This window comes from Salvelinus alpinus, chromosome 30, assembly GCF_045679555.1.
Source record: "Salvelinus alpinus chromosome 30, SLU_Salpinus.1, whole genome shotgun sequence".
NCBI classification, from domain to species: Eukaryota; Metazoa; Chordata; class Actinopteri; order Salmoniformes; family Salmonidae; genus Salvelinus; species Salvelinus alpinus.
Window position 1 is genome coordinate 45725840 of NC_092115.1, and position 10775 is coordinate 45736614.

The 10775-nt window shown below is 43.4% G+C and overlaps 1 long non-coding RNA gene across 1 annotated transcript; it reads left to right on the top strand.

The window, feature by feature from the left end:
• The first annotated feature begins 39 nt into the window (after positions 1-39).
• On the top strand, positions 40-10659 carry LOC139559634 (uncharacterized). The gene is made up of 2 exons (XR_011671798.1): positions 40-323; positions 10195-10659. It is a non-coding gene; the product is annotated as an uncharacterized lncRNA (long non-coding RNA).
• Positions 10660-10775: the final 116 nt, after the last annotated feature.

Below are 10775 nucleotides of genomic sequence, written 5' to 3' on the forward strand. Positions count from 1 at the left end.
CCGCGCAACTGTCTCCCAGGAAACAGCAGTACGACCAACACATTCCCCGTTTTTGGGACTGGCACATCATGCTGTCGCTGTGAACGTATTTTGTCGCCTATTTTAGGTACACTGAAATATATTAGCCATTAAGTTTAGCTCGATAATGTAAGTATCCAGCGATATTGTTTGTTGCAACATGCTAGCAGTAACTGACTTTGCCAGGGAGCCTTTGCTCGAGCACGTGAATTATTTCACAAATGGGGGGGTCATCATTCCAGAATCTACAAGACCTCTCTGCCCTCTTATCCATGCAGGACGAGGATTATGAAGATGATTGTAAGGTAAGGCATTGTTAACGTTCATCATTGAGATAAGCTGCTAAAACCATAGAGATCCTATTCAAGAGGGGCTATTCTATACTAGAGGGGCTATGTCATAAACCATAAAAGTTCCAGAATGCGGGGAAAATAGAAGCCATTGTGGTCTGGGAGAAATTCAAAACCAGTCTAATTTTGGAATTAATGACAGTAGAGCAGGGGTGTCAAACTCATTCCACGGAGGGCCTAGTGTCTGCAGGTTTTTGGTTTTTCCTTTCAATAAAGCCCTAGACAACCAGGTGTGGGGAGTTCCTAACTAATTAGTGATGTTAATTCATCAATCAAGTACAAGGGAGGAGCGAAAACCCGCAGACACTCGGCCCCCCGTGGAATGAGTTTGACACCTGTGCAGTAGAGGCATAGGTGATGCATTTCCTGATTTTACTTATGCAGGAAAATAAAAGTAAGGCATGTGTTATATCAGCAATTGTGTAATAGAAATATTGTCAATATAATAACAAAAAAAATAAACATAATATTGTCATATCCTTATACAGTTAAATAGGTTTTATACCAGTTTTCTGTATAAATAGCATCTAAAATCTATGTAAACAGACCATACATTTCTCAATGATTGTTTTATTGGAGAGCTGTGAGTGTTATTAGGCTGCATGATACAATATCAGTACTTGTTGCATTTACAATTTAAGTCAAATCAAAATGTATTTGTCACATACACATGGTTAGCAGATGTTAATGCGAGTGTTGCAACATGCTTGTGCTTCTAGTTCCGACAGTGCAGTAATATCTAACAAGTAATCTAACAATTCCCTAACAACTACCTAATACACACAAATCTAAAAGGGTGAATGAGAATATGTACATGTAAGTATATGGATGAGCGATGGCCGAGCGGCATAGGCAAGGTGCAATAGATGGTATAAAATACAGAATATACATGTGATATGAGTAATGTAAGATATGTAAACATTATTAAAGTGGCATTATTTAGAGTGCATTGTATAAGTGACTAGTGATTGGGTCTCAATGTAGGCAGCAGCCTCTCTGAGTTAGTGATTGCTGTTTAGCAGTCTGATGGCCTATCACTGATTTCAGCCATTGTTTGAATGAAACAGCATTCAAACAGCAATGTTTGAATGAAATGTTGGCATATTGGCAGTTAATTTGAAACATCTATGGAATGGCTGGCTAGCTAGCTAACAAACATACAGTGCAGATACATTCTTCAAATTCATTGTTTTACACAGTATTTTATCACAGCACTTACAAACAATGATATTATATATATATATATATATATACAGTGAGGGAAAAAAGTATTTGATCCCCTGCTGATTTTGTACGTTTGCCCACTGACAAAGAAATGATCAGTCTATAATTTTAATGGTAGGTTTATTTGAACAGTGAGAGACAGAATATCAACAAAAAAATCCAGAAAAACGCATGTCAAAAATGTTATGAATTGATTTGCATTTTAATGAGGGAAATAAGTATTTGACCCCTCTGCAAAACATGACTTACTACTTGGTGGCAAAACCCTTGTGGCAATCACAGAGGTCAGACGTTTCTTGTAGTTGGCCACCAGGTTTGCACACATCTCAGGAGGGATTTTGTCCCACTCCTCTTTGCAGATCTTCTTCAAGTCATTAAGGTTTCGAGGCTGACGTTTGGCAACTCGAACCTTCAGCTCCCTCCACAGATTTTCTATGGGATTAAGGTCTGGAGACTGGCTAGGCCACTCCAGGACCTTAATGTGCTTCTTCTTGAGCCACTCCTTTGTTGCCTTGGCCGTGTGTTTTGGGTCATTGTCATGCTGGAATACCCATCCACGACCCATTTTCAATACCCTGGCTGAGGGAAGGAGGTTTTCACCCAAGATTTGACGGTACATGGCCCCGTCCATCATCCCTTTGATGCGGTGAAGTTGTCCTGTCCCTTTAGCAGAAAAACACCCCCAAAGCATAATGTTTCCACCTCCATGTTTGACGGTGGGGATGGTTTCTTGGGGTCATAGGCAGCATTCCTCCTTCTCCAAACACGGCAAGTTGGGTTGATGCCAAAGAACTCCATTTTGGTCTCATCTGACCACAACACGTTCACCCAGTTGTCCTCTGAATCATTCAGATGTTCATTGGCAAACTTCAGACGGGCATGTATATGTGCTTTCTTGAGCAGGGGGACCTTGCGGGCGCTGCAGGATTTCAGTCCTTCACGGCATAGTGTGTTACCAATTGTTTTCTTGATGACTATGGTCCCAGCTGCCTTGAGATCATTGACAAGATCCTCCTGTGTAGTTCTGGGCTGATTCCTCACCGTTCTCATGATCATTGCAACTCCATGAGGTGAGATCTTGCATGGAGCCCCAGGCTGAGGGAGATTGACAGTTCTTTTGTGTTTCTTCCATTTGCGAATAATCACAGAAACTGTTGTCACCTTCTCACCAAGCTGCTTGGCGATGGTCTTGTAGCCCATTCCAGCCTTGTGTAGGTCTACAATCTTGTCCCTGACATCCTTGGAGAGCTCTTTGGTCTTGGCCATGGTGGAGAGTTTGGAATCTGATTGATTGATTGCTTCTGTGGACAGGTATCTTTTATACAGGTAAGAAACTGAGATTAGGAGCACTCCCTTTAAGAGTGTGCTCCTAATCTCCGTTCGTTACCTGTATGAAAGACACCTGGGAGCCAGAAATCTTTTTGATTGAGAGGGGGTCAAATACTTATTTCCCTCATTAAAATGCAAATCAATTTATAACATTTTTGACATGCATTTTTCTGGATATTTTTGTTGTTATTCTGTCTCTCACTGTTCAAATAAACCTACCATTAAAATTATAGACTGATAATTTCTTTGTCAGTGGGCAAACGTACAAAATCAGCAGGGGATCAAATACTTTTTTCCCTCACTGTATAATGATATATAACGAGCGGAAATGGAGGAAAACTCGCCTCCCTGCGGACCTGGCATCCTTTCACTCCCTCCTCTCTACATTCTCCTCTTCTGTCTCTGCTGCTAAAGCCAATTTCTACCACTCTAAATTCCAAGCATCTGCCTCTAACCCTAGGAAGCTCTTTGCCACCTTCTCCTCCCTCCTGAATCCTCCTCCCCCTCCTCCCCCCTCCTCCCTCTCTGCGGATGACTTCGTCAACCATTTTGAAAAGAAGGTCGACGACATCCGATCCTCGTTTGCTAAGTCAAACGACACCGCTGGTTCTGCTCACACTGCCCTACCCTGTGCTTTGACCTCTTTTTCCCCTCTCTCTCCAGATGAAATCTCGCGTCTTGTGACGGCCGGCCGCCCAACAACCTGCCCGCTTGACCCTATCCCCTCCTCTCTTCTCCAGACCATTTCCGGAGACCTTCTCCCTTACCTCACCTCGCTCATCAACTCATCCTTGACCGCTGGCTACGTCCCTTCTGTCTTCAAGAGAGCGAGAGTTGCACCCCTTCTGAAAAAACCTACACTCGATCCCTCCGATGTCAATAACTACAGACCAGTATCCCTTCTTTCTTTTCTCTCCAAAACTCTTGAACGTGCCGTCCTTGGCCAGCTCTCCTGCTATCTCTCTCAGAATGACCTTCTTGATCCAAATCAGTCAGGTTTCAAGACTAGTCATTCAACTGAGACTGCTCTTCTCTGTGTCACGGAGGCGCTCCGCACTGCTAAAGCTAACTCTCTCTCCTCTGCTCTCATCCTTCTAGACCTATCGGCTGCCTTTGATACTGTGAACCATCAGATCCTCCTCTCCACCCTCTCCGAGCTGGGCATCTCCGGCAAGGTCCACGCTTGGATTGCGTCCTACCTGACAGGTCGCTCCTACCAGGTGGCGTGGCGAGAATCTGTCTCCGCACCACGTGCTCTCACCACTGGTGTCCCCCAGGGCTCTGTTCTAGGCCCTCTCCTATTCTCGCTATACACCAAGTCACTTGGCTCTGTCAATTCAATTCAATTCAATTCAATTCAAGGGGCTTTATTGGCATGGGAAACATGTGTTAACATTGCCAAAGCAAGTGAGGTAGGTAATATACAAAAGTCAAATAAACAATAAAAATGAACAGTAAACATTACACATACAGAAGTTTCAAAACAATAAAGACATTACAAATGTCATATTATATATATGCAGTGTTGTAACAATGTACAAATGGTTAAAGCACACAAGTTAAAATAAATAAACATAAATATGGGTTGTATTTACAGTGGTGTTTGTTCTTCACTGGTTGCCCTTTTCTTGTGGCAACAGGTCACAAATCTTGCTGCTGTGATGGCACACTGTGGAATTTCACCCAGTAGATATGGGAGTTTATCAAAATTGGATTTGTTTTCGAATTCTTTGTGGATCTGTGTGATCTGAGGGAAATGTCATATCCTCACATGGTCTCTCCTATCATTGCTATGCAGACGACACACAATTAATCTTCTCCTTTCCCCCCTCTGATAACCAGGTGGTGAATCGCATCTCTGCATGTCTGGCAGACATATCAGTGTGGATGACGGATCACCACCTCAAGCTGAACCTCGGCAAGACGGAGCTGCTCTTCCTCCCGGGGAAGGACTGCCCGTTCCATGATCTCGCCATCACGGTTGACAACTCCATTGTGTCCTCCTCCCAGAGTGCTAAGAACCTTGGCGTGATCCTGGACAACACCCTGTCGTTCTCAACTAACATCAAGGCGGTGACCCGTTCCTGTAGGTTCATGCTCTACAACATTCGCAGAGTACGACCCTGCCTCACGCAGGAAGCGGCGCAGGTCCTAATCCAGGCACTTGTCATCTCCCGTCTGGATTACTGCAACTCGCTGTTGGCTGGGCTCCCTGCCTGTGCCATTAAACCCCTACAACTCATCCAGAACGCCGCAGCCCGTCTGGTGTTCAACTTTCCCAAGTTCTCTCACGTCACCCCGCTCCTCCGCTCTCTCCACTGGCTTCCAGTTGAAGCTCGCATCCGCTACAAGACCATGGTGCTTGCCTACGGAGCTGTGAGGGGAACGGCACCTCCGTACCTTCAGGCTCTGATCAGGCCCTACACCCAAACAAGGGCACTGCGTTCATCCACCTCTGGCCTGCTCGCCTCCCTACCTCTGAGGAAGTACAGTTCCCGCTCAGCCCAGTCAAAACTGTTCGCTGCTCTGGCACCCCAATGGTGGAACAAACTCCCTCACGACGCCAGGTCAGCGGAGTCAATCACCACCTTCCGGAGACACCTGAAACCCCACCTCTTTAAGGAATACCTAGGATAGGATAAAGTAATCCTTCTAACCCCCCCCCCCCCCCCCCTTAAAAGAGTTAGATGCACTATTGTAAAGTGGTTGTTCCACTGGATATCATAAGGTGAATGCACCAATTTGTAAGTCGCTCTGGATAAGAGCGTCTGCTAAATGACTTAAATGTAAATGTAAATGTAAACAATGGTTGACCAACTTACCAAAATGGCTTATATCAGGGCAATAACAACCTCTTAAGTGACAAAAAGGCACCCCATTCCTTATGGGCACTACTTTTGACTGGGACCCATAGGGCTCTGGTCAAAAGTAGTCCACTACATAGAGACTAGGGTGCCATTTTGGACGTATAACAGACTATGCAAAGAAGGACAGTAATGCCATCTGGAATGAGGAGGAGGTGACAGAGGAAATTACAGATTGATGACCTCACAGACAGCCGGCCACAGCCTAAGTATGTACATCCCAAATGGCATCCTATTCCCTACATAATGCATTGCTTTTGACTAGAGTCCTATAGGCCCTGGTCAAAAGTAGTGCACTATATAGAGAATAAGGTGCCATTTAAAACAGAGACAAGTTTGCAGTCGTCAAGAAAAATAAAACAACATTCAAGACAAGACAGTTACCACGTCTCACTGATCATTGTGTTTGTTGTTGGCTTGCTTGTGTACACTTTCTGTGTGTGTGTGGCAAAGGGTGGCTACTTTGAAAAATCTCAAATATATTTTGATTTCTTTAACACTTTTTTGGTTACTACATGATTCCATATGTGTTATTATTATTATTTTTTATGTCTTTAATGCAGGGAAACTTACATCCGTTTTACCTCATTTCTACCAGCATGTTAAATGTGCAACCAGAGGGAAATTTTTTTTAGAGCACCTTTATTCCACACACAGAGACATGTACAAAGCTCTCCATTTGGCAAATCTGACCATAATTCTATCCTCCTGATTCCTGCTTACAAGCAAAAACTAAAGCAGGAAGCCCAAGTGACTTGGTCAATAAAAAAGTGTTCAGTTGAAGCAGATGTTAAGCTACAGGACTGTTTTGCTAGCACAGACTGGAATATGTTCCGGGATTCTTTGGATGGCATTGAGGAGTACACCACATCAGTCACTGGCTTCATAAATAACACATCAGTCACTGGCTTCATCAATAAGAGCATCGTTGACAGCGTCCCCACAGTGACCGTACGTACAGTTGAAGTCGGACGTTTACATACACTTAAGTTGGAGTCATTAAAACTAGTTTTTCAACCACTCCATAAATTTCTTGTTAACAAACTATAGTTTTGGCAAGTCGGTTGGGACATCTACTTTGTGCATGACACAAGTAATTTTTCCAACAATTGTTTACGGACAGATTATTTCACTTATAATTCACAGTATCACAATTCAAGTGGGTCAGAAGTTTACATAAACTAAGTTGACTGTGCCTTTAAACAGTTTGGAAAATTCCAGAAAATTACGTCATGGCTTTAGAAGCTTCTGATAGGCTAATTGACATAATTTCAGTCAATTGGAGGTGTACCTGTGGATGTATTTCAAGGCCTACCTTCAAACTCAGTGCATCTTTGCTTGACATCATGGGAAAATCAAAAGAAATCAGCCCCCAAGACCCCCACAAGTCTGGTTCATCCTTGTGAGCAATTTCCAAACGCCTGAAGGTACCACGTTCATCTGTATAAACAATAGTACGCAAGTATAAACACCATGGGACCACGCAGCCATCATACCGCTCAGGAAGGAGACGCGTTCTGTCTCCTACAGATGAACGCACTTTGGTGCGAAAAGTGCAACTCAATCCCAGAACAACAGCAAAGGACCTTGTGAAGATGCTGGAGGAAAGAGGTACAAAAGTATCTATATCCACAGCAAAACCAGTTCTATATGGACAACCTGAAAGGCCGCACAGCAAGGAAGAAGCCACTGCTCCAAAACCGCTATAAAAAAGCCAGACTACGGTTTGCAACTGCACATGGGGACAAAGATCGTACTTTTTGGAGAAATGTCCTCTGGTCTGATGAAACAAAAATACAACTGTTTGGCCATAATGACCATCGTTATGTTTGGAGGAAAAAGGGGGAGGCTTGCAAGCCGAAGAACACCATCCCAACTGTGAAGGACGGGGGTGGCAGTATCATGTTATGGGGGTGCTTTGCAGCAGGAGGGACTGGTGCACTTCACAAAATAGATGGCATCATGAGGACGGAAAATTATGTGGATATATTGAAGCAACATCTCAAGACATCAGTCAGGAAGTTAAAGCTTGGACGCAAATGGGTCTTCCAAATGGACAATGATCCCAAGCATACTTCCAAAGTTGTGGCAAAATGGCTTAAGGACAACAAAGTCAAGGTATTGGAGTGGCCATCACAAAGCCCTGACCTCAATCCTATAGAAAATTTGTGGGCAGAACTGAAAAAGCGTGTGTGAGCAAGGAGGCCTACAAACCTGACTCAGTTACACCAGCTCTGTCAGGAGAAATGGGCCAAAATTCACCCAACTTATTGTGGGAAGCTTGTGGAAGGCTACCCGAAACGTTTGACCCAAGTTAAACAATTTAAAGGCAATGCTACCAAATACTAATTGAGTGTATGTAAACTTCTGACCCACTGGGGATATGATGAAAGAAATAAAAGCTGAAAGAAATAATTCTCTCTACTATTATTTCACATTCTTAAAATAAAGTGGTGATCCTAACTGACCCAAGACAGGGAATTTTTAATTGGATTAAATGTCAGGAATTGTGAAAAACTGAGTTTAAATGTATTTGGCTAAGGTGTATGTACATACCCAAACCAGAAGCCATGGATTACAGGCAACACCCGCACTATGCTAAAGGGTAGAGTTGTCGCTTTCAAGGAGCGGGACTCTAACCCGGAAGCTTATAAGAAATCCCGCTATGCCCTCTGACGAAACATCAAACAGACAAAGCATCAAAACAGGACTAAGACTGAATTGTACTACACTGGCTCCGATGCTCGTTGGATGTGGCAGGGCTTGCAAACTATTACAGACTACAAAGGGAAGCACAGCCGCGAGCTGCACAGTGACACGAGCCTACCAGATGAGCTTGTCAGGACCCGGTGTGAGAAACAGTCACTAATAGTCGGCAGAACCCAGAAGATGAGGCAGACACAGCAGTACTAGAGACGGAGGTTTAATAAAGTAAAAAAGAAAATATAAATCCACAACGTCAAAAGTAATTCCAAGAGAAAAAAGGTATATCCACCAAGACACAAGAAAAATCCACAAAGTGGTAAGAACAGCAGAAAAAAAAAATAACTCAAAAGAATAATCAAAATAAACAAGAACAAAACCAGAGTACCTCAAGAAAGTCCAACTAGAGAAACAAATGTTCACAGCATGGCTGGGGCTGGGTGCTAACATACAAACACAGAGCAAAGAACTGAGGAACACTAAGGGTTTAAATACTATCAAGGGAAATGAGGCACAGGTGCAAATAATAACAGGAACAAGGGAAAAAACAAAAGGGTCAAAAAAGCACAATGGGGGCATCTAGTGACCAAAACCTGAACAATCCTGGCCAAATCCTGACAGAGCTAAATGACTTCTATGCTCGCTTCGAGGAAAGTAACACTGAAACATGCATGAGGGCATCAGCTGTAACGGACGACTGTGTGATCACGCTCTCTGTTGCCGATGTGAGTAAGACCTTTAAACAGGTCAACATTCTCAAGGCTGCAGGGTCAGACGGATTACCAGGACATGTACTCCGAGCATGCGCTGACCAACTGGCAAGTGTCTTCACTGGCATTTTCAACCTATCCCTGACTGAGTCTGTAATACCAACATGTTTCAAGTAGACCACCATAGTCAAAAGGTTGTACAGCTGCACCATCGAGAGCATCCTGACTTGTTGCATCACTGCCTGGTATGGCAACTGCTCGGCCTCCGAACGCAAGGTACTACAGAGGGTAGTACGTACGGCCCAGTACATCACTGGGGCCAAGCGTCCTGCCATCCAGGACCTCTATACCAGGCGGTGTCAGAGGAAGGCCCTAAAAATTGTCAAAGACTCTAGCCACCCTAGTCATAGACTCTTCTCTCTGCTACCGAACGGCAAGCGGTACCGGAGTGCCAAGTCTAGGTCCAAGAGGCTTCTAAACAGCTTATACTCCCAAGCCATAAGACTCCTGAACAGCTAATCAAAGGGCTACCCAGACCCCTCTTTTATGCTTCTGCTACTTTCTGTTTATTATCTATGCATAGTCACTTTAACTCTACCTAAGTGTACATATTACCTCAATTACCTCGACTAATCGGTGCACCGCACATTGATTCTGTAACGGTACCCCCTGTATATAGCCTCGCTACTGTTATTTTACTGCTGCTGTTTAATTATTTGTTACTTTTTTTTTATTTAATTTTTTTTACTTATCTATTTTTTTTACTTAACACATATTTTTCTTAAAACTGCATTGTTGGTTAAGGGCTTGTAAGTAAGCATTTCACTGTAAGGTCCACACATGTTGTATTCAGAGCATGTGACAAATAACATTTGATTTGATTCACTATTATTCTACAATGTAGAAAATAGTAAAAAATAAAGAAAAACCCTTGAATGAGTAGATGTGTCCAAACTTTTGACTAGTACTGTATATTAACTTTTTCCCCATCCTCAGGTGAAAATCCAACTGCCAGACACCAAAGCAACAGATATAGTCCTGGATGGATGTGAAGGAGAAAGTCCTTGTTCTGCGAACACCATACTTCTAAGTTGCTTGCCTGTCATCCTTCTGCAAAGGGTTCCAGGATATCAATCCACAGCCAGAAAACTCTTTGCCACGATTTGCTGACCTCCTCTCATGCTCCTTTTTTCTTCATAAGGAGATAAGTGTTTTATATCTATCTAAAACATCTGTCATCTCAGCCACGACTGAAAATCCCCTCTTTTCCTCTCCTTTTGTCCAGATGAGCAGGTCCGAGGTGTAGGCTTCAAACCGGTAGCTGCTTAGGGCTCAAATGTATAGACTTTGATCCCCTTATAATATTCATAGGAATTCACTCATAGATGTTCTACGCTAAAACAACAAAAACATTTGTAATATTGCTCTTGGAAATAAATAGCTACTCTTGTTGAAACTACACGTCTGCTCTTGTTGTTTCATTTGAAAGTTTTGGGCTCCCGAGTGGCACAGCGGTCTAAGGAACTGTATCTCAGTGCTAGAGGTATCACTACAGACTCTGGTTCGATTCCAGGCGG